This window comes from Pomacea canaliculata, linkage group LG2 (genome assembly GCF_003073045.1).
Source record: "Pomacea canaliculata isolate SZHN2017 linkage group LG2, ASM307304v1, whole genome shotgun sequence".
NCBI lineage: Eukaryota > Metazoa > Mollusca > Gastropoda > Architaenioglossa > Ampullariidae > Pomacea > Pomacea canaliculata.
Genome location: NC_037591.1, coordinates 41,869,686 through 41,894,127, shown reverse-complemented (window position 1 = coordinate 41,894,127; position 24,442 = coordinate 41,869,686). Strand labels below are relative to the sequence as shown.

The 24,442-nt window shown below is 39.6% G+C and overlaps 3 long non-coding RNA genes across 9 annotated transcripts; all 3 read left to right on the top strand.

Annotated features, from left to right (window-relative positions):
• The first annotated feature begins 762 nt into the window (after nt 1-762).
• LOC112556247 lies at nt 763-4,935 on the top strand. Its single transcript, XR_003097681.1, has 5 exons — nt 763-883; nt 1,174-1,316; nt 2,472-2,541; nt 3,710-3,758; nt 4,667-4,935. It is a non-coding gene; the product is annotated as an uncharacterized LOC112556247 (long non-coding RNA).
• Nucleotides 4,936-7,309: 2,374 nt separating this feature from the next.
• On the top strand, nt 7,310-24,442 carry LOC112556242. 7 transcript variants are annotated; one of them, XR_003097668.1, is made up of 5 exons: nt 7,310-7,445; nt 21,290-21,429; nt 22,006-22,072; nt 23,036-23,066; nt 24,151-24,442. It is a non-coding gene; the product is annotated as an uncharacterized LOC112556242 (long non-coding RNA). The 7 variants fall into 7 exon arrangements; XR_003097674.1 differs by having other exon boundaries at nt 7,380-7,398; XR_003097669.1 differs by lacking the exon at nt 7,310-7,445 and adding an exon at nt 20,868-21,001.
• Nucleotides 16,660-19,335, top strand: LOC112556248. Its single transcript, XR_003097682.1, has 3 exons — nt 16,660-16,746; nt 18,259-18,302; nt 19,118-19,335. It is a non-coding gene; the product is annotated as an uncharacterized LOC112556248 (long non-coding RNA).

The window sequence follows — 24,442 nt, the reverse complement described above, 5'->3', positions numbered from 1 at the left end:
CTTAGGGTATCAACAGGGTAAAGTAGATATATTTGTAAGAATCCGAATAATAAAATAGTATTTGTAGTTGTCAGTACGGATTCAACCGTTGGAATCTTACAAGGAACCGTTTTGGTATTTCTCACACATTTATTTATATTTCTGTTGGTACGAAGAAGTGGGTGAATGGCAACTTATAGATTTATTAAAGAGTATCAAAAGTTTGGTGAGAATGTGTATTCAACAGTGTTAATAAATGCAGTAAATAATAAAGTTTATTGAATAAATTAATAGTAGTAATGGTCTTAATCACAGCAGCTTAATGTCTAAACACACTGAAAAATTGGCTTTTCTTAATGAAGTTTAAATATATTTAAGCATGTTAAAATAGTTTTAAAATTGGAAATAAAAGAGATGATGAGGGATATAAAATTGTAATAGAAATAGAAGACAAGGGCACACAAGCTGAATAATTTCTTTTATGCGTTGTTCTTTAAAAAAAACTACTAGGGCAGCAATTACTATATTAAATAAAATATGTGTCAACAGTTCCCGCTGTCAATCTCGACACGCACAAATTCAAACATCACACCGCACAGAGAGAGGATAAGAACAATAAAGTCAGGATTGTATAGAAACACATTAATGGTGTGAAGGCCACGGCAAGAATTTGAACTCGATCATCAGCTAATTACACACTACAACCGTCCTGTACATTTTGACCTTTTTCAAAGATCACGAAGTTTGTAGGCAAATGTTCAAAAACAAAAGTAGTGTATTCGTCAGGGAGACAGCGCAAGATAACTGAGCTTCACGTTGACGTCACGTGATTAGCGACGTCGTTACTAACAGTTGTCTTCCCCACACCACAGACAGTGACAACCTAACGACGACGTCTGTCGAGGTTAACATCGCCGTTACTGGCTTTAAACGCAAGTAGACAAAAGCACAGTTGTGTGTGTTTCTTGCTTAACTCGTTGTATGTGAGTGCAATGGTACTAGTGTTATTAGGTTTATTTATTTACTGATATATTTTATATTTTTTACTTTGAACCATCCGTTTCACTGAAAATTTGACTGAATGACAGTTTTCCATACTAGGTAAAAGTTCTTTTCCATATTTTCCAAGGAGTAATTAACGTTGATGAATGCTGATCAGATTAAAATAATGTAATGTGATTTTTTTTTCTAAAGAGATATTTAAACCAAGCGGTCTTCCAATCACGATGACTAAACAAACACGGTTGTACCTAGCTGTAGTCTGCTTGCTGCTTTTCATAACACTGGAAGCCAGAGACATCTACCACCACCAACATCACCGTCTGGCTCAAAGGGAGGTAAGTACATTTCTAGAAGATTCTTGATAGCTAGATATGATGATACTCTGTAGTTTCTACTACAGTTATTAAGATACAGCAACAGGCTTTACAAAGTATATTAAATACTCTAATGTTGTTATGTCTTCTAAAGCAGTCTCTGTAGAAATCATTTCAAAAAAGGTTTCAAACTTCGAAGTAAGAAAGTATACATAATCGTAAAACACAAAATGTTTCGCACGGAGTACTTCCTCTTCCGGTGGGCGACTGGGAGAATCTGACACGCATGCGCAGTGGTGGAGGACATTACAAACAGGCGAGTGATGCGAAGAACACTGATTGCTATCGCTGCTGATGTCTGGTGTAAAGGCCTGGTGTCGCTAAAACACGAAGATGCCACAAGAATGTGGTGTTAGCCATTGTGGCCAGCTTCATGTCAAACATCCTCCCTACAGTGAAGACCGCGAGAAATCCAGAGCCTCGCTTGCAGCGGGCAGTGAACTGAGAAATAAGTACATGGAAAGCAAAGTCTGATCCCAAACCGCAGTAACCGGAGAAACATCCCGACTTTCACTCACATGTATGCTTTGTATCCGTGAACACCATTATCACTGTTACTGGTGTGTAATTTGCCAAAATTCACTGAAGCCGGCAAGGTCACTTCATCTGACAAATAGAAAAAAAAAAAAACACAGACTTTGATAGACAACTTGTGGACATCCCAAGTTTGTGTTAGTATTTGGTAAAAACTTACAGTGTGACTAGAAGGTCAGTTTGGCACCAGTCACTCGTATTTTTCAGCAGCTCCACTATTTCACTTGTAGATGGCTGATGTGACTCCCTTATGGCAGGTACAGATCCTTGGATGTCAGCACGTCTGATCTTCTTCACTGTGAGCTAGTGTATGTAGATTGTGGTTCAACATATGCATCGTTGAGATTTTAGTTTATTATTAGGAAGGACAGTTTCCTTGGTAGACATGACAATTTCAACACGAGGGATATAAAAAGACAAAATTAATCAAGATTAATCATGAAGGTTGTTACAATAAGAGTGAAACACTTTAGAGTCTGTTCTAGACAAGCAATCCTCTAGGCAGGGTGTAGCTCTCATTGTGCAACACTTTATTGTCTTCATCACCGACTTTAACTAATGATGTGTTTGGTTCGGTTTCAGTGCGCCGAGATCGACGAGTCATGCGAACACTTACCTTGTTGCTTAGCTATATATCGTGAATGCGTCCAAAGTAAGTTTGTGACACACGTGCTGACGTGTCTTCTTGTCACCACAGCTTTTACACCTCACCTTACACCTAACTCACACTTTCTCGCTACAGCTGGTGGTTTCTGGTGTCTGTAACATGTACACCTGTATAATTTTTAACTATAGTCTTATATTTTAAACATGCGTATTTTCAAGGCTTGACATAAAAGATAAAGAAGTAATGACAGCTTGACGAAAACACAGTGGCAAACCAACAACAAGTAAAAAAGACAAAAATTTTAACTTTTGTAACAAGTATAAGTTTGTAGAGTTTGTCGCAAATATCTTATGTCTTACAGTAGGTCTATTTTCCATCGTTTTACACAAATGTCCCTCACTGTCTATTGCCTGTGTCTGTATGATGCCCCTGTTTATGTGATTGTGTATCCGCCATAGTCCTCTCGCTCTTTATCTCCGACACAACTCTAGACTTTGTAGAGACACAGATCATCGTCTCCTGGATGGTTTTAGACAAGCACATTAAACGGAAAATATTCCCATTGGATTATAAATTCGTATAACTGGGAGTCACCATGTACAACTATATCAGTTGCAACTTATAACAACAGCGACAATAGAAAAAAACATGCTTAATAGGCTTTGTTTCCAAGTTGCAACCTTCATAGTAGTATTCGTTGTATTCTATTAGTGAAAGACTTCTAGTCTGCAACATGTGATCGTAACTATCAATAGTCACAATCACCTCCCTGATGGCTCCTTTTTTGCCATAAACGTTTTGGGTTTGAAATGTGACTGTCCACACACCACGTGACTGACCACACACACGTGTGACCCACACACACTGACACACACACATGTGATGACCACACACACGTGACTGACCACACACTATAAACGATTGTGGAGGGAGGCCAGGAAAGGAAGGAGGTGGCTGGTGAAAGTAAGCAAGAGTGAGCTGACCTACCATTGCACGCTGCGGCTCACCTCAGTCACTGTGGGAACCGTTGTTACATGTTGCAGCCATCCAACACCTCTAGACATGTACACAGATAAGCCACTGACCTGACAGTTCTCAGTTTGTTTTTATGGTGATGATGGTTGGGGTGCGCATGTACAGATAGTAGAAACCTTACTCACATCAACATCCTTTCTTACTTCGAACGCCAGTGATTTTTTGTTTAATTTTGCAGGAAAAATGACCGAGCGTATTTGCCAGCCAATTGCTATTGAATGACAGAGGTAATATTAAGAATATTTATAAGTATAACGGCGAAATATATGAAGGAAAAATAAAAGAAATGTATTAAGATTTGAGTAGCTAGTATGTTGTATTAGTATGGCTTACATAGTTAAAAGTCCAGCCAGAGAGACTTTGAGAACATGTGTCTGACTCATAATGTAGTGTCAAATGCGAACGCCTTCATCGTAGTAAACAAATAAAAAAAGTAGAAGTAGGCGAAAGAACTGGTACAATCTCGTCTGTTGTGGGTGGGTACAACTGCTGCCCTCTAGTTGCAGATTGTCTGGTACTATCTGAAGTCTTGTACATGGCACTGGCACATTCTATTGTGTAGTTGCCCATGTAATCCCAGAACACGGTCAGTGGTGGGACTTGTGTCCCGTTGGTTGGTCCAATGGTCGTTTATAGGTGACATAGTCCAGCAGCACGGAGGTGTTCAAATCTTAACAAATGCACTGAAAACGGAAAAAAATCAGGTTTTGCTTTTTTCTCATAGCATGACTATTAACGTGTTTCTCATACTACAGTAGCCAAAGAACACTAGCCATAATTCAATGCCTGCCACTGATGAGGTGAAAACAAAACGACCAACCTACTAACATACAAGCAAACAAACAAACAGGTGCAACAGTTAAACTATTTAATTTGAGCAAAAACATCTCCGGACATAAGAACATTAAGACATTAGAAACGCTTTGTAGAAAATATTACTTCCACTCAACCTTTATTTTAAACAGATTCTCTGCATTGCTTACATCGTTAAATCTTTAATTTGCAGTCTTGAGAAATCGGTTGACAAGATTTAAATAGTTATCTTTATATTAGAACTAAGTGCAAATGTCACACTTTAAATGACAATTACACCAAATGTTCTCACGCCACAAGGTAGATGGACGAACCTTTTCAGAATACAAGCGGACTAATGTCACCTGCTACAAAGACTATTGGATGCTGGATGTACCAAATAGTATCAACAACAGGGAGCGTCTGCCTACTGTCCGATTCTGGGATGTCAATGAATAATAGGAAGTCATCGCACGAGTATAAGATCACCGAGTTCAAAGGTGTCTCTAAATTGATTGTATTTCTATGCATTTAAATGTTTTTTTTTTTAATTCGATTTCTAGATTTCTCTGTTTGCTCCAGAAATTCAGCGACAAAATAAATTCCAGAAAAAACAAACTGCTCTTCTGTGACTTTTGTAACTCAGGAACGGATACACGACAACGTCACAGGGTTACTGAGTGCACTGTCAACACACTCCGTCACACACGTCCTATAACACACCACAAATATTTACGTTTACTCCTCTACTTGGTGGCAGCTTGTAATTATTGTAGAGGGGACAGGTAACTTAATTTCCACAACTGAACACTTATACATAAACAAGATTATGAACCATAAATATCACACTAATGTAAGGAATAACTTCTAACCATTCTCAAGTTCCTTTCAATTAGACCCAAGTTTCTCCAACTGTTCAGCAAAATAGTTCAACTCACTGTTTGGATGATGTCGCAGAGACGCTAACTACAACTACTCTTCATTGGATAATCATCCGCACATAATCCTCCTCGTATAAACATCCTCGAATATCTTACACTTTCCAAGTCCCCGTACAGCAAGTTCTGATTCGGCCTAACACACCCGGTTGGTGACGAGACCCCTTCAATAATCATAATAACCATCTCTCAGTGCAAGGGAAGCAACTGTTTGTTATCTCTTTCCTTCATCGCTGTGACTGCATCCATGATAAATAAACGGATGGGAAATTAATACATAATAGTAGTTGGCTGTTTGTCTTCGTGGAAATGTGCCTCAATCTAGATGAAAGGAAGGGAAGAGAAACAGGAGTACCTGCAGAAAATTGCCAATGCCCAGACCTACCAGAATTGAAAAAAGTGTTCTGATAGGAAATTTGAACCAAGAATCTCTCACTACAGTGATGAAGCTACAGCAAACGATTTCTTCACTTCACTACCGTAATCTCCAACATGGATTTATGAATACCAGTAACTTTTCATGAACTTTGTATATATATAGCAAGATGTTTTCGAAAAGGTGTCAACCGTTAAGCACTGATGATAGCAAATTAATTTGAAACAATTAGAAGATTAAAAAAAAGTGTTTGATGCAACAGGTTCAAAGGTGAAGACATTCCACTCTTCTAACAAGTCTGGTATGGGGTAGCACCACAGAGTCAAACAAGATTCATACAGAAACAACTCAGCCTGTTTTTCAGCTGACATACACAGTAAATAAAAAAGAATTACTCGCACAGTCTCTTGTAATAGTCAAAGGGGGACAACTACGCAGATAAATGATCTGACAGCAGCAGTACACTCCCCTTACTGAGTTCTAACTTTTGGAAACGAAATTCTTCCAAAGACAGGCCAATGTAGGGACATGGGCTGTTCTGTTAACTAGCTCACTACATCATAAATATAATATAGAATATACTACAATCTCATCACTGAGAAAGGTTTATAGAGGAACATCACGTGACCTAACTATTCATGTCAGGAGCACGATTGATACATAATTAATGGCAACAAAATACAGTGTAGGGATTTGTTTTGAGGGATTGCGGCTTATACTATCTGTTTCTAGTCCTGATTGATAGTTTGTCAGTACCAGTATGGTCCACTGGTAAAGTTTCAAGTATCAAACGGATAAAGTAAATACATTTGTAAGAATCGGAATGGTAAAATAGTATTTGTAGCTTTCAGTACCTATTCAACCAGTTTGAATCTTAGCAGTCCCCGGTATAGTATGGTATTTCCTACACATTCATTTATCCTTCTACTGGTACAAAAAAGAAGGTGAATCGCATCTTATAGATTTAAATACAATTAAATAATGTAGCTTCTTGAATAAATTTAAAGGTAATCATGGTCTTAATCACAGCAGCTTAGTGTCTGTACTCACTGACAAAGTCGCATATCTTAATAAAATTTAAATATAAATATAAAAAATTAATTAAGCATTTTAAAGTAGTATTAAAATTGGAAATAAAAGAGATGATGACAGATACAAAATTGTAATAGGAAACAAGAGACGAGGGCACACAATCTGACGAAATTCTTTTATGCGTTGTTATTTAAAGGACTACTAGGGCAGCAATTACTTTATTCAATAAAATGTGTGTCAACAGTCCCCGCTTTTATTCTCGACACACAAGAATTCAAACATCACCTGTCACAGAGAGAGGATGACAAGACTAAAGTAAGGATTATATAGATTGTATAGAAACACATTAACGTCGTGAAGGCCTCGGCCAGAGTTAGAACTCTTAACTTCCGTTAATTACGAGTACAACCGACCTCTACATTTTGACCTTTTATAAAGATTGTGACGTTTGTAGGCAAATGTTTAAAAACTAAAGTAGTGTATTTATCATACACCGCTCTTAGCTAAGTCTATAGATAGATATTGCACCCTACTAGTCCTTTAACTTCTGTTAAACCTTTATTCTTTAATAACCGCCACGTCGACAACGCAAGATAACTGAGCTTCGCGCTGACGTCACGTATTTATCGACCTCGTTTTTCCCAGTTGTCTTCTCCACACCACAGACAGTGACAACCTAACGACGACGTCTGTCGAGGTTAACATCGCCGTTACTGGCTTTAAACGCAAGTAGACAAAAGCACAGTTGTGTGTGTTTCTTGCTTAACTCGTTGTATGTGAGTGTCGTGATGCACTAGCACACAAATAATCTCACTACTTACTTGATGTGGCTAACAGTTTTGTCAGGACTGTTATTATTAGGCTTATTTATTTACAAATATATTTTCTCGCTTTGTACTTTGAACTCTCCGTTTCACTGAAGATTTGTTTGAATAACAGTTCTCCATACTAGGTAAAAGTTCTTTTCCATATTTTCAAGACCTTATTTAGCGTTGATTAGTACTGATAAGATGAAAATAATGTAATGTGATTTTTTTTCAAAAGAGATCTCAAACCAAGCGGTCTACCAACCACGATGACTAAACAAACACGGTTGTACAAAGCTGTCGTCTGCTTGCTGCTTTTCATAACACTGGAAGCAGGACACAACTACCCTCGCCATCAAAATACATCAGTAAGGACATTTCTAGAAGGTTCTTGGTAACTTGATATGGTGGGATTCTGTAATTGCTACTACAGTTATTAAGATACAGCAACAATCTTTACAAAGTATATTAAATACTCTAATGTTGTTATGTCTTCTTAAGCAGTCTCTGTAGAAATCATTTCAAAAAGGTTTTAAACTTCGAAGTAAGAAAGTATACACAATCGTAAAATACAAAATGTTTTGCACGGAATACTTCATCTTCCTGTGCAAGATGAAATCCTTCACTTTCAGTAGCTCCAGTATTTCACTTGTAGGATGATGTGACTCCATTATGGCAGGTACAGATCCTTGGATGTCAGCACATCTGATCTTATTCACTGTGAGCTAGTGTATGCACATTGTGGTTCAACATTTAGTGGACATGACACATTTAAACCGAATGAAGTAAAATGACAAAACTAATTCAAGATAAATCATGAAGGTTGTTACAACAATAGTAAAACACTTTAGAGTCTGTTCCAGACAAGCAATCCTCTCATCCGTTCAGCACTTTATTGTCTTCGCACCGACTTCAACTAATGATGTGTTTGGTTCGGTTTCAGTGCAGCTTGACCTACCAGCCATGTGAACGATCTCATTGTTGCACTGTAGATGACGACTGCACTATAAATTTCGGATCTGAAAGTAAGTTTTGTGACACACGTGTTGATGTCTCTTCTTGTCACAATAGCTTTACACCTTTCCTGACACCCAACACACATTTTCTTCCCACACCTTGTGCTTTCTGGAGTCTGTAACATGTACACCTGTATCACCACTAACTATAGTCTTATATTTTAAACATTCGCACTTTCAAGGCTTGACATAAAAAATAAAGATTTAATGACAGCTTGACGAAAAAACAGAGGCAAACCAACAACAATTAAAAAAAGACAAAAAGTTTTACGTTTGGCACAAGTATACGTTTGTAGAAATTGTCGCAAAATATCTTAAATCTTACAGAAGGTTTACTTTTTATCGTTTTACATTGAAATGTCCCGCACTGTCTAATGCAGTGGTTCTTAACCGAGGTTTGATCGAACCCTAGGGGTTCGGTGAGTCGGCCTCGCAGGGGTTCGTCGGAGCCTCCGCCACGGAGGTCAAGACACACCCGCAATTCGTGACGACACTAAAGAAGGGTTCGGTGAATGTGCATATGAAACTTGTGGGTTCGGTACCTCAAACAAGGTTAAGAACAACTGGTCTAATGCCCTTGTCTGTCTGATTCCCCTATTTATGTGATTGTGTATCCGCCATAGTCCTCTCGCTCTTTATCTCCGACACAACTCTAGACTTTGTAAAGACACAGATCATCGTCTCCTGGATGGTTTTAAACAAACACATTAAACGGAAATCATCCCCGTGGGATTATAGCTTCCAATAACTGGGAGTCACCATGTACAACCATATCATTTGCAAATTGTAACAACAGCGAAAATAGAAAAAAAATCTGCTTTATAGGCTTTGTTTCCTTCATAGTAGTACCCTTTCTGCTCTACGGGTGAAAGAATGTTCTTTGCCTGTTTACACAGAAATAAGAAGTAAACTTCATAAACATTTTGGTTTTGCCATGTGACTGACCACACATCAAGTGATCTGACCAAAATCTTTAAACAATTGCTTTGTTTGTAGGGTGCTGATGGTTGTGGTGCTGACATGTACTGAGAGTGGACATGTAACTCACACCAGCATGCTTTCTTACTTCGAACGCCAGTGATATTATTTGTAATTTTGCAGATATCCCTACCTGCAAGCCAAGACCATATCCGGAACATGAGTGGTAACATTCAGAATTTTTTTCTGGGTATTTTAGCATAAATGAATAAGTCAATCGGGGGATATATATATATAAAGTGATAACAAAAGGAAAGTATGAAAATTTGAATAGTTGGTAGGTTGTACTAGTATGATTTACCTAGTTATTTAAAATGTCCAGCAAGAGAGACCTTGAGAACATGTGTCTGACTCATAATGTAGTGTCAAAAGTAACTGATACAATCTCGTCTGTTGTGGGTGGGTACAACTGCTGCCCTCTAGTTGCCGATTGTCTGGTACTATCTGAAGTCTTGTACATGGCACTGGCACATTCTATTGTGTGGTTGCCCACGTAATCCAAGAACAGGTGCAACATTACGAGACCTGAGAACATTACCACATAAGAAATGCTTTGTAGAAAACTTTTTTAAACGATATAAATTGTTTAAAGCATTAAAACTTTTAAATTGCTATCATGAGAAATCGGTAATAGTTATGTTTATATTATAAGTTGGATCAAATGTCACACTTTGAATGACAATTACACCAAATGTTTTGCATTTTGTTCTCACGCCAGAAGGTAGATGGACGGACCTTCTCAGAATACAAACGGACTAATGTCACCTGCTACCAATGAGTATTGGATGCTGGATGTACCCAATAGTAACAACAACAGGATGCGTCTGCCTACTGTCCGATTCTGGGATGTCAACGAATAATAGGAAGTCATCGCACCAGTATAAGATCACCGAGTTCAAAGGTGTCTCTAAATTTATTGTATTTAAATGCATTTAAAGGTTTTCACTGTATTTCTCGATTGCTCTGTAGGCTAAAAAATTCAACGAGAAAATAAACTCCAGAAAAAGCAAACTGGTCTTGTGTGACTTTTGTGACTAATATCTATGTGTCTGACAAAATACAAAATTACTCAGCAAGGAAAGACATACTGTAGAACATAAATCTCAAATACTTGTTTGAGAGGCTGGTTGTATGACAGAACATAACACCACAGTGTCATCAGCCAGTCACTGAATTCAAGTTCCGCCTTTCCAGTCTATTTGTAATTATAGCCTGCAATATACTGGTAAAGTGGAGTTATAGACCGTTAGGAAAGCAGTTAAAAAACAATTTAAAATTAAAGGTGTCATCAGGTAGAACTATCGTGATTTCGCTTATAACCGTTCACTGACTGTTAAAGCGCTTACTGTAGGACCATCTGTGACAAGGAGCAAGTTGTTTCCAAAAGGTAACAATCGTCAAACGCTGATGATAGCATATTAATGTTAGACTGGTCAACTGGCAACAAGTATGGTTTCAACGCAAGCCACAGTTTAGTCTTTCTTTTCTTTACTTTTCTTTTAGAAATACTAAGCACATCCATGATTGGACAGCCAACAAATTTCCATCCATAATGTAGGATCCCCCTGTGGGACCCCGGGGTATGCTTGCCTAGCAAGCATTGCAAGAATAGGGTCCCTGCCATCCAGCCCGGCATGTCGTAAGAGGCGACTAAGGTGGACACCTCACCTAGAGGTAAAATAGGTTGTGGTAGGGCTAACAACCCCACCATGTAAAAAAAAATCCTGTTACAGAAACTAAAACCAGAGAACTCGTCACAGATGGCGAAGGTAATGAAGCACACCAGGAGACTGGACTAATGACGGACGACAGCCAAACCCGAAAGGGAGCTGGCGCCCCGACAGCGGATTTACTGAAGCCGAGGCAGAAGTTGAGGGTGGGGTGCTGGAACGTCCAGACCTTGTACCAGACTGGCAGGATGCTCCAATTAGTCAAGGAGTTTGACAACTACAACTTTGGACATCCTGGGAGTCAGTGAGGTCAGATGGACCGGCACGGGAAAGAGGAGACTAGCGTCAGGACATACCATCTTGTTCTCAGGAAGATCAGACGCTCAGCACTCTGAAGGAGTAGCTCTACTCCTCAACAAGAAAACCGAAAAGACACTGCTGGAATGGAAGCCTTATGGACCCAGGCTTTTGAGAGCAAGATTCCATTCCAAGTACACCAAGCTGACAGTGCTAGCCTGCTATGCACCAACAAATGACTCTGAGGCAGAAGACAAGGATGCTTTTTACGATCAGCTCCAGGCAGCCTCAGAAAGCGTTCCAGCCCACGACATGTTGCTCATCATCGGCGATCTCAATGCCAAGGTGGGAAGTGACAACACTGCAGGGAGCATGTCATGGGCAAACATGGAATCGGAAGCATCAATGACAACGGAGAGAGACTGGCAGACTTTTGTGAAGAAAAACAACCTACTGATTGAGGCACACTCTTCCCACACAAAGACATCCACAAGGCAACATGGACATCACCAGATGGGATCACAAAGACAGATAGACCATGTCATCATCAACCGAAAATGGAGGAGCTCACTTCAAGATGTTAGAGCCTACAGAGGAGCAGACATTGCCAGTGGACCACACTCTTGTGATAGCCACAGTTTCTCTGAAGCTACGTCGATCACGAGGAAAACAGGCACGTCAGCAGAGAGTGGACTCCGGCAAACTAAAAAAATCCAGCCACCGAAAGGGCCTTTGCTATGGAAGTAAAGAACAGGTTCCAGGCACTAGGAGACCAAACAAGAGATGACCTTAGACGACTTTCAATCGAGTCTTACAGGAATCAGAGAGAAATACTGGGCTTCCAACGGAAAAAAGAAAGAACAGTGGATCAGAGAAGAGACATGGAAGAAGATAGAAGAGAGAAAGTCAGCCAAACAAAGAATCAACAGCACCAGATCTGAACGCCTGAAGGAACAACACAGACAAAGATATGCAAAACTGAACAAAGAGGTTAAAGAGGATGACAAGAACTGACAAAAGATATCACATAAGAAACTGGCAGATGAAGCAGAAAATGCAGCAAGTAAAAAAATGACCTGAAGACACTGTACAAGATAAACAAACAGCTAAACAACGGGTTTAAGAACAGTGATGTGCCAGTGAAAGACGTGAACGGTAATGTCGTCGAGGGAGAGGCAGGAAAACTACAGCGCTGGAGGGAGCATTTTGAGTCAGTTCTGAACAGACCAGATCCCCCTCAGCTTGCAGACATCCAGCCAGCAGCTATAGACCTTGACATCTGCACAGACCCACCAAGCCTGGAAGAAGTGACAGCAGCAGTCAAGACAATGAAGAGTGGCAAAGCACCAGGGGCAGATGGAATAACAGCAGAGATGTTGAAAGCAGATATAAATGTGACAGCTCCCAAGCTGACTGAAATCTTCAGGCAAATTTGGGAATCAGGGCAGGTCCCTGTTGCGTGGAAGACAGGGCTCATCTTCAAGTTACCCAAGAAGGAGATCTTGGAGACTGCAATAATTGGAGGGGCATAACACTTCTTTCCCTCACCAGCAAGGTCTTCAGCAAGATTGTTTTGTCAGACTGACGGCAACTCTTGAGAAGACCTCCGACCACAGCAAGCAGGATTCGCCCTGGGCGATCCTGCTCCGAACACATCTTCATTCTGCGACAGATTCTGGAGCAGAGCAACGAATGGAACACCGCTGTACATCAATTTCATCGACCTGGAGAAGGCTTTTGACAGCATCCACCGCGAGTCCTTATGGAAGATCTGAGGCATTACGGAGTCCCTGCAAAACTTGTTCAGGTCATTGCAATGCTGTACAGCGATTTTCAAATCCCAGGTTGTCTGTGACACGGAGCTCACAGACCCTTCAACGTCAGTACCGGGGTGAAGCGGGCTGCATTCTGTCGCCGTTCTCTTCATCCTGGCATGGACTGGGATCATGAAGATTCCACCGACAGCGAGAGGAGAGGGCTCAGATGGACCATGACTATGACAGCAACAACAGCACTGGAAGACTTGGACTTTGCTGATGACATTGCCCTGCTGTCACACCGCCACAAGACATGCAGGAAAAAAACAAAGGCCTTCTCAGAACAGCTGGAAACCTTGGCTTGAAGGTCAGCACAAAAAAAGACTAACAGTATGAGAGTGAACGCCAGAGTCCAAGACAGCATCAACTAAAATGGAGAAGAGATTGAGGAAGTTGACAAGTTTCACCTATCTTGGGTCCAAAATGTCAAACACTGGGGATGCGGAGGTGTGAAGAATTCGAGCCCGACTGGCGAAAGCCAGTCAGGCCTTTGCCTCACTCAGGAGCACATGGAAGGCAAAAACATCAGCAGAAGATCAAGCTGAGAATCTTCAAGTCAAATGTGATCAGCCCCTCCTTTACGGATCAGAATCTTGGAAGATGACCAAAACATCAGTAACAAGCTTGACGTCTTCCAAAACAGATGCCTCAGGCGCATACTTAACATCTTTTGGCCAAACACCATCACCAACGAAGAACTCCACCGTAGAAGTGAAACCGAGTCCATCACACGCAGGTTCAACGAAGGCGTTGGCGATGGATTGGAATGTGCTCCGCCAGCAGACAGCAGACCTTTCCAGAGTCGCCCTACGATGGACTCCAGACGGCCGAAGAAAACGAGGCCGCCCAAAGGAAACTTGGAGAAGAACAGTGGAAAGGGAGATGAAAGGAAAGGGCTGGACATGGGGTCACCTAGAGCGTGTTTCAGCCGATCGACATCGGTGGCGGACTCTGGTTGAGGCCTTATGTGCAACCTGATGCACAAAGAGGAATAGATAGATAGATAGATGTAGGATCGTTAATCAGATTGATAGCTGCTGCTACAGCCAACAGTTGAGTCTCTGGATGAGCACTGAGTGTGGCTGAGAAAGACAACTAATGGCGTCCTGTCAATTATTCGCTAGACATGTTGTCCTGGGGTCTAAAGAGCTTAATGGACAGACAGCAGATGAAAAGAACAAAGAATGGAAGTTTTTCTTAATACGGTAATAGAAAAATATGGATCAAAAGCTTCAGTTCCGTTCTCGTGATACACGTATACAAACATGACCCCAGACAGGTCAACATCAACAGCAGACGTCAGGATTGTACACAGATACGTCAACGTAGTGAAGGTCTCGGCCAATGGGGAAACTCGGACGATATGTTAATTATACATAACTTTTAGAAACGACCTCTCAGTATTTATCTTTCTATTGGTACAACGAAGTGGGTGAATGGCATCTTATAGATTTATTTGAGAGTATCAAAAGTTTTGTGAGCACGTGTATTCAACAGTGTTAATAAATAAAATAAATAATAAAGTTTCTTGAATAAATTAAAGGTCATTATGGTCTGAATCACAGCAGCTTAATTAGTGTCTGTACTCACTGACAAAGTCGCATTTCTTAATGAAGTTTAAAAATATTTAAGCATGTTAAAGTAGTATTAAAATAGGAAATAAAAGCGATGATGATGAGGGATAAAGAATTGTAATAGAAAACAGAAGACAAGGGCACACAAGCTGAAGAATTTCTTTTATACGTTGTTATTTAAAGGACTACTAGGGCAGAATTATTTTATTCAATAAAATATGTGTCAACAGTCCCCGCTGTCATTCTCGACACACACCAATTCAAACATCACCTGTCACAGAAAGAGGATGCCAAGACTAAAGTCAGGATTGTACAGAAACACATTAACGGTGTGAAGGTCACGGCCAGAGTTAGAACTGGTATCATCTGGTAATTACGACTACAACCGACCTCTATATCTTTTTAAAGACGGCGGTGTTTGTAGGCAAATGATTCAAAAAGAAAAGTAGTGTTTTCATCAGAGAGAAGAGTATCATACACCAAACTTAGCCAAGTCAATAGATAGATATTGCACCCTACTAGTCCTTTAACTTCGGTTAAACATTTAATTCTTTAATAACCGCCACTTCGACAACGCAAGATAACTGAGCTTCGCGATGACATCACGTGACTAGCAACGTCGTTTTTCAGAGTTGTCTTCCCCACACTACAGACAGTGAGAATCTGACGACGAATGAAGATTTGACTCAACAACAGTTTTCCATACTAGGTAAAAGTTGTTTTCCATATTTTCCAGAGCTTATTTATTATTGATGAGTACTGAGAAGATGAGAATAATGTAATGTGATTTTTTTTTCTAAAGAGATCTTAAACCAAGCGGTCTACCAATCAAGATGACTAAACAATCACAGTTGTCCCTAGCTGTCGTCTGCTTGCTGCTTTTCATAACACTGGAAGCCGCACACATCAAAAAATCTCATCATAAAAAGGCAAGGAGATTTCTAGAAGGTTCTTGATAGCTTGATATGATGATACTCTGTAATTGCTACTACAGTTATTAAGATACAGCAACAGGCTTTACAGAGTATATTAAATACTCTAATGTTGTTATGCCTTCTTAAGCAGTCTCTGTAGAAATCATTTCAAAAATAGGTTTTAATCTTCGAAGTAAGAAATTATATATAACCGTAGAACACAAAATGTTTCGCACGGAATACTTCATCTTCCGGTGGGCGACTGCGAGAATCTGACACGCATGCGCAGTGGTGGAGGACCTTAGAAGCAGGAGAGTGATGTTAAGGACACTGATTGCTATCGCTGCTGATGTCTGGTGTAAAAGCCTGGTGTCGCTAAAACACGAAGATGCCACAAGAATGTGGTGTTAGCCATTGTGGCCAGCTTCATGTCCAACATCCTCCCTACAGTGAAGACCGCGAGAAATCCAGAGCCTCGCATGGAAAGCAAAATCTGATCCCAAACCTCAGTACCCGGCGAAACATCCAAACTTTCACTCCACATGTTTGCTTTGTCACTCATCAGTGACCACCATTATCCAAATGTTACTGGTGTGTAACTTACTCTTCAAATCAACGTTTTGAACTATCAAGAACATTGTAAAACTGAGAACGTGTATAATGTTACTGAGGACATAAATACACTGAAGATGGCAAGGAGTCAAGGACATTCCATCTGTTAAATACAAGAAAACCACCGCCATTGAAAGACAACTAGTGGACATCCCAAGTTTGTGTTAGTATTTGGTAAAACACTACAGTGTGACTAGAAGGTCAGTTTGGCACCAGTATTTTTTAGTGGAAGATGCAGTATGAAGTCATTCCATTTTTAGCAGCTCCAGTATTACACTTGTAGGATGATGTGTTTGGTTCGGTTTCAGTTTCCGTGCATCGAGACCAACGCTGAGTGTAACGACCATCCTTGTTGCCGTTTCACGGACACATGCGACTATCGTTCGATTCTTAGTAAGTTACCGACACACTTGTTGATGTCTCTTCTGGTCACGATAGCTGAACACCTCACCTGACACCTAACTCACACTTTCTTGCCACACCTGGTGGTTTCAGGTGTCTGTAACATGTTCACCTGTATCACCACTAGCTATAGTCTTATATTTTAAACATGTGCACTTTCAAGGCTTGACATAAAAGATAAAGAAATAATGACAGCATGACGAAAAAACAGAGGCAAAACAACAACAATTAAAACAAATAAAGTATAAGTTTGTAGATTTTATCGCAAATATCTTCAATCTTACAGCAGGTCTATTTTAAATCGTTTCAAACGGAAATGTGCCTCACTGTCTATTGCCTGTGTCTGTATGATGCCATATTTACTTGATTGTGTATCCGCCATAGTCCTCTCGCTCTTTATCTCCGACACAACTCTAGACTTTGTAGAGACACAGATCATCGTCTCCTGGATGGTTTTACACAGGCACATTAAACGGAAAATATTCCCGTGGGATAAAATAAAAAAGTTTCGTATAACTGGGACTCACCATGGACAAACATATCAGTTTTAAATTATAACAACAGTGACAATGGAAAAAACCTGCTTAACAGGCTGTTTCCAATTAGCAACCTTCATAGTAGTATTCGTTCTGGTCTACGGGTGCAAGACATGTTCTTTGCCTGTTGACACAGAAATAAGGACACAACATACGAGACCTTTATTCTTCGAAAACTGCTCTGACTGCTAGTCTGCAGCATGTGACCGTAACTATCGATAGTCACAATCACCTTCCTGATGACTCCTTTTTTGAAAAAACTTCATAAATGTTTTGGTTTTACCATGTGACTGACCACACACCACGTGACTGATCACACACCACGTGACTGACCACACACCACGTGATTGACCACACACCACGTGACTGACCACACACCACGTGATTGACCACAAACCATGTGACTGATCACACACCACGTGATTGACCACACACCATGTGACTGACCACACACCACGTGACTGACCATACACCACGTGATTGACCACACACCATGTGACTGACCACACACCACGTGACTGACCATACACCACGTGATTGACCACACACCATGTGACTGACCACACACCACGTGACTGACCACACACCACGTGACTGATCACACACCACGTGACTGACCACACACCACGTGACTGACCACACACCACGTGACTGACCACACACTATAAACGATTGTGGAGGGAGGCCAGGAAAGGAAGGAGGTGGCTGGTGAAAGTAAGCAAGAGTGAGCTGACCTACCATTGCACGCTGCGGCTCACCTCAGTCACTGTGGAAACCGTTGTTACATGTTGCAGCCATCCAACACCTCTAGACATGTACACAGATAAGTCACTGACCTGACACTTCTCAGTTTTGTTTTAAAGGTGATGATGGTTGTGGTGCAAGTATGTACAGATAGTGGACATCTAACTCACATCAACATGCTTTCTTACTTTGACTGCCAGTGATTTTTTTTTAAATTTTACAGCAGATTACAGGCGTTTCTGTACGCGACATCATCGGACTACCGAGGTAACATCAGATTTTTAACCTGAGTATTTTCGTATCAATTAAGAAGGATACCGGGAACAAATCTATAAAGTGATAATAAAAGGTTGTCGATCGTCTGGTACTCTCTGAAGTCTTGAACATGGCACTGGCACATTCTATTGTGTTGTTGCCCATGTAATCCCAGAACACGGTCAGTGGTGGGTCTTGTGTCCCGTTGGTTGGTCCAATGGTCGTTTATGGGTGACAGAGCCAGCAGCACGGAGGTGTCCAAACCTTAACAACTGCACTGGAAATTGATAAAACTTATCTTCTTCTTTCTTTCTTTTCACTTTATACTCTATTATCGCTCATGCTCGACTTCAGCAGGTACATTTGCCGTACACATATACGTAGGAAATTAGCTGCCAACGGTGTGCTGAAAACAAATAAAGAAACAAACCAATGCGAGGATTAAACTATTCCATTGAATGAGAAACATGTCCCTGCTTAAAATAAAAAAAACAGTAATAATAATTGTTGTTATTTCTATGCCTAGGATTGACTCTGTAATCCTTTGTGTGTGACCTGCGAACATTAGAATAGTACAACGTAGTGTAGAAAATATTACTTCTACTCAACCTTTGTTTATTAACAATTCTCTGTACTGTTTACAGCAATGACCCTTTTAAATTGCGATCGTGAATAATCGGTAACTATATGTTGTTGATATAAATAGTTATGTTTGGTTTAGAAACTAGTGCAAATGAAAGCCCTTGTTTTCATCGAAACTATATCTTTGACGACACTTTGAATACCAGCTACACCAAAAGTCTTGCATTTTGCTCTCAAACCAACAGCCTCCGCCATTGGATGATTGATGTACACCAATAGTAACGACAACAGGATGCGTCTGCCTGCTGTCCAATTCTGGAATGTTAACGAATTGCACGAGTATAAGATCACCGAGTTCAAAGGTGTCTGCAAATTTATACACTGAGCGATTTTCACTGTATTTATCAAGTTTTTTGTTTCTTCAAGAAATTAAAGAAAAAAATACATTCCACTGAAAGCAAACTGTTGTTCGTTGACTTCTTTATTTGTATAAAGAAAAGAATTAATATCCAACTCATAAAAACTTTAAAAGGACTTACAGACACAAAAAGGTTCGAACAATTAGAAACTCAAAAACAAAATCAAGTCAAGAAATTCCACTCTTATAACTCTTACAAACAAAAGTGTTTGAGACAACAGGTTCTCACGTGAAGACATTCCACTCTTCTAACAAGTCTGGTCAGGGGTAGCACCACAGAGTCAAAGAAGATTCACACAGAAACTACTCATCCTCTTTGTTAGCTGACATACATAGTAAATAAAAAAGAATTACTCGCTCAGTCGCTCGTTATAGTCAAAGGGGAACAACTACGCAGATAAATGCTCAGACAGCAGCAGTACACTCCCCTTACTGAGTATTAACTTTCGGGAACGCAATTCTTGCCAAAGACAGGCCAATGTAGGTACTTATGGGCTGGTGTGTTAACTAGCTCACTACATCATAAATATAATATAGAGTATACTACAATCTCATCACTGAGAAAGGTTTATAGAGAAACATCACGTGACCTAACTATTCATGTCAGGAGAACGATTGATACATAATTATTGCAATAAAATACAGTGTAGAGACTTGTTTTGAGGTGAGTGCGGCTATATTATCTGATTCTAGTACTGATTGAGAGATAGTCAGTACAAGTATGGTCCACTGGTAAAGTTTCAAGTATCAAACGGATAAAGTAAATATATTTGTAAGAATCGGAATGGTAAAATAGTATTTGTAGCTGTCAGTACGGATTCAACCGTTTTAATCTTAGCAGGCCCCGTTATGGTATTTCGTACACATTCATTTATCCTTCTATTGATACAAAGAAGTAGGTGAATGGCATCTTATAGATTTATTTGAGAGTATAAAAAGTTTCGTGAGCACGTGTTAATAAATACAATAAATAATGTAGCTTCTTGAATACATTAAAAGGTAATCTTGGTCTCAATCACAGCAAGCATAGTGTCTGTACTCACTGATAAAGTCACATTTCTGAATGAAATTTAAATATATTTAAGTATTTTAAAATAGTATTACAATTGGAAATCAAAGATGATGAGTGATAAAAATTGTAATAGAAAACAGAAGACAAGGGCACACAAGCTGAATAACTTCTTTTATACGTTGTTATTTAAAGGACTACTACGGCAGCAACTATTTGTACTTTATTCAATCAAATGTATGTCAACAGTCTCGGTTTTCATTCTCGACACACACAAATTCAAACATAACCCACCTCAAAAAGAGGATAAAAAGCCTAGAGTCAGACAGAAACACATTAATGGTGATAAGTTAACGGCCAGAGTTAGAAGTCGTATCATGTGGTAATTACGACTTCATCCGACCTTTAAATTTTGACATTATTAAAGATGGCGGTGTTTGTAGGCGAATGATTAAAAAACGAAAGTAGTGTATTATCAGAGAGAAGAGTATCATACACCGCTCTTAGCTAAGTCTATAGATAGATATTGCACCCACCTAATCCTTTAACTTCTGTTCAACCATTTATTCTTTAATAACCGCCACGTCGACAACGCAAGATAACTGAGCTTCGCGCTGACGTCACGTGATTAGCGACGTCGTTACTAACAGTTGTCTTCCCCACACTACAGACAGTGACAACCTAACGACGACGTCTGTCGAGGTGAACATCGCCGTTACTGACTTTAAACGCAAGTAGACAAAAGCACAGTTGTGTGTGTTTCTTGCTTAACTCGTTGTATGTGAGTGTAATGGTACTAGTGTTATTAGGATTATTTATTTACAGATATATTTTATATTTTTGTACTTTGACTCCTCCGTTTCACTGAAGATTTGACTTAACAACGGTTTTAGATACTAGGTAAAAGTTTTACATTTTCGAGAGCTTAATTAAGGTTAATGAGTGCTGATCAGATGAAAATAATGTAATGTGATTATTTTTTCCCTAAAGATCTTAAACAAAGCGGTCTACCAATCACGATGACTAAACAAATACGGTTGTACCTAGCTGTCGTCTGCTTGCTGCTTTCCATAAACCTGGAAGCCGGATACATCCACCACCACCGACACCGTCGGGCTGAACAACGACCAGTAAGGACAATTGTTGAAGGTTCTTGATAGCTAGATATGATGGAACTCAATAGTTGTTACTACAGTAATTAAGATACAGCAACAGGCTTTACGAAGTAAAGTAAATACTCTAACCTTGCAGTTGACTTGTAGTTTGTAGGTCAGTTTGGCACCAGTCACCCGTATTTTTAAGTGCAAGATGCAACATGAAATCCTCAACTTTCAGCAGCTCCAGTATTCACTTGTAGGATGATGTGACTCACATATGGCAGGTACAGATCCTTGGATGTCAGCACATCTTATCTTCTTCACTGTGAGCTAGTGTATGCACATTGTGGTTTAACATATGCATCGTTAAGATTTTAGTTTGTTATTAGGAAGAAGGACAGTTGGTGGACATGACAATTTCAACACGAGTGACATAAAAAGACAAAATTAATCAAGATAAATCATGAAGGTTGTTACAAGAAGAGTATAAACACCATAGAGTATGTTCCAGACAAGGAATCCTCTAGGCAGGGTGTAGCTCTCATTGTGCAACACTTTATTGTCTTCATCACCGACTTCAACTAATGATGTGTTTGGTTCGGTTTTCAGTGCAACGAGATCGGCCAGTCATGTGCAGCGTTACCTTGTTGCGGTTCAGATGTTCAATGCGACAAAAGTAAGTTTGGTGACACACGTGCTGATGTCTCTTCTTGTCACCACAGCTTAACACCTAACCTTACACCTAACTCACACTTTCTTGCAACAGCTGGTGGTTTCTGGTGTCTGTAACATGTACATCTGTATCACCACTTTCTTTACTCTTATATTTTGAACATACGTACTTTCAAGGCTTGACATAAAAGATACAAAAATAATCATAACTTCACGAAAACATAGAAGGAAAAAAAACAACTATTAATAAAGATTAAAAGTTTAACGGTTGGGACAAGTATAGGTTTGTTGAATTTCACGCAAATATCTTATGTCTTACAGCAGGTTATTTTGCATAGTTTTACACTAAAATGTCCCTCACTGTCTATTGCCTGTGTCTGTATGATGCCCCTATTTATGTGATTGTGTATCCGCCATAGTCCTCTCGCTCTTTATCTCCGACACAACTACAGACTCTAGAGACACAGATCATCGTCTCCTGGATGGTTTGAGACAAGCACATTAAACGGAAAACATTCCCATGGAATTATAGCTTCGAATAACTGGGAGTCGCCATATACAACCATATTAGTTGCAAATTATAACAACAGCGACAATAGAAAAAAACCTGCTAAACAAGCTTTGTTTCCAAGTAGCAACCTTCATAGTAGTACCCATTCTACTCTACGAGAGAAAGACATTTTCTTTGATCGCTGACACAGAAATAATGAGCAGACATACGTGGCCAAATTCCTGCGAAAACTGCTCTGAATTTTCGTCTGCAACATGTGATCGTTACTATCAATAGTCACAATCACCTTCCCGATGACTCTTCTTTTAACAAAACTTCCTAAACGTTTTAGTTGCCCATGTGACTGACTACTGTTTTTATAAGGTGCTGATGGTTGTGGTGCAAGTATGTAAAGATAGTAAACATCTAACTCACATCATCATGCTTTCTGACTTTGATTTTTTTTAAATTTTGCAGATCAGATCTGCCGGCACTATGTCAGACGGAGGTAACATTAAGAATTAGTATGCGTATTTTTTTGAATATTAATAAATATATCGGAAGAAAAATATATTAAGGAATAATAAAAGGAATGTATTAAGATTTGAGTAGCTAGTATGTTGTACTAGTATGGTTTACCTAGTTATTTAAAAAGTCCAGTCAGAGAGACTTTGAGAACATTTGTCTGACTCTTAATGTAGTGTCAATGTTGACACCAGTGACACCTTTATCGGCGTAAAAATTTAAAAACAAATTAGAAGCAAGAAAAGAACTAGTAGAATCTCGTCTGCTGTGGGTGGGTACAACTGCTGCCCTCTAGTTGCAGATTGTCTGTACTGTCTGAAGTCTTGTACATGGCACTGGCACATTCTATTGTGTGGTTGCCCATGTAATCCCAGAACACGGTCAGTGGTGGGTCTTGTGTCCCGTTGGTTGGTCCAATGGTTGATTATAGGTGACAGAGCCCAGCACCACGGAGGTGTTGAAACTTTAACAACTGCACTGAAAACTGATAAAAATCAGCACTCTCTTTTTTTTTTCACTGCATCGAGTATTTAACGTGTATCTCATGCTTTTCTTGCCAAAGAACACTAGCTATAACGCTTTGTCTGCTACTGATGTGTTATAAAACCAACCAAAGATAGAAAGAAAGAAAGAAAAAAAAAAGAAAGAAAGAAAGAAAGAAACAAACAAACAAACACACAAACAAACACACAAACAAACAAACACACACACAAACACACAAACAGACAGGTGCAACAATTAAACTATTAAATTTACTCAGAAACATGATGTAGTTGATGATGTAGTTTTATAGCGCGCTAGTATCCGCATCACAAAGATGCGCTCAAAACATCTCCTGACCTGAGAGCATTAAGACATTAGAAACGTTTTGTTCATTCAACCTTTATTTTTAAACGATTTTCTGAATTGTTTACAGCATTAAAACTTGTAAGTTGAAATCGTGAGAAATCGGTAACTATTTGTTGACAAGACTTAAATAGTTATGTTTATATTAGAACTTAGTGCAAATGTCACACTTTGAATGACAATTGCACCAAATGTTTTGCATTTTGTTCTCACGCCAGAAGGTAGATGGACGGACCTTCTCAGAATACAAACGGACTAATGTCACCTGCTACCAATGAGTATTGGATGCTGGATGTACCCAACAGTAACAACAACAGGGTGCGTCTGCCTACTGTCCGATTCTGTGATGTCAACTAATAATAGGAAGTCATCGCACGAGTATAAGATCACCGAGTTCAAAGGTGTCTCTAAATTTATTGTATTTTCATGCATTTAAAGGTTTTCACTGTATTTCTCGATTGCTGTGTTTGTTCAAGAAATTCAACAATAAAATAAATTTCTACTAAAAGCAAA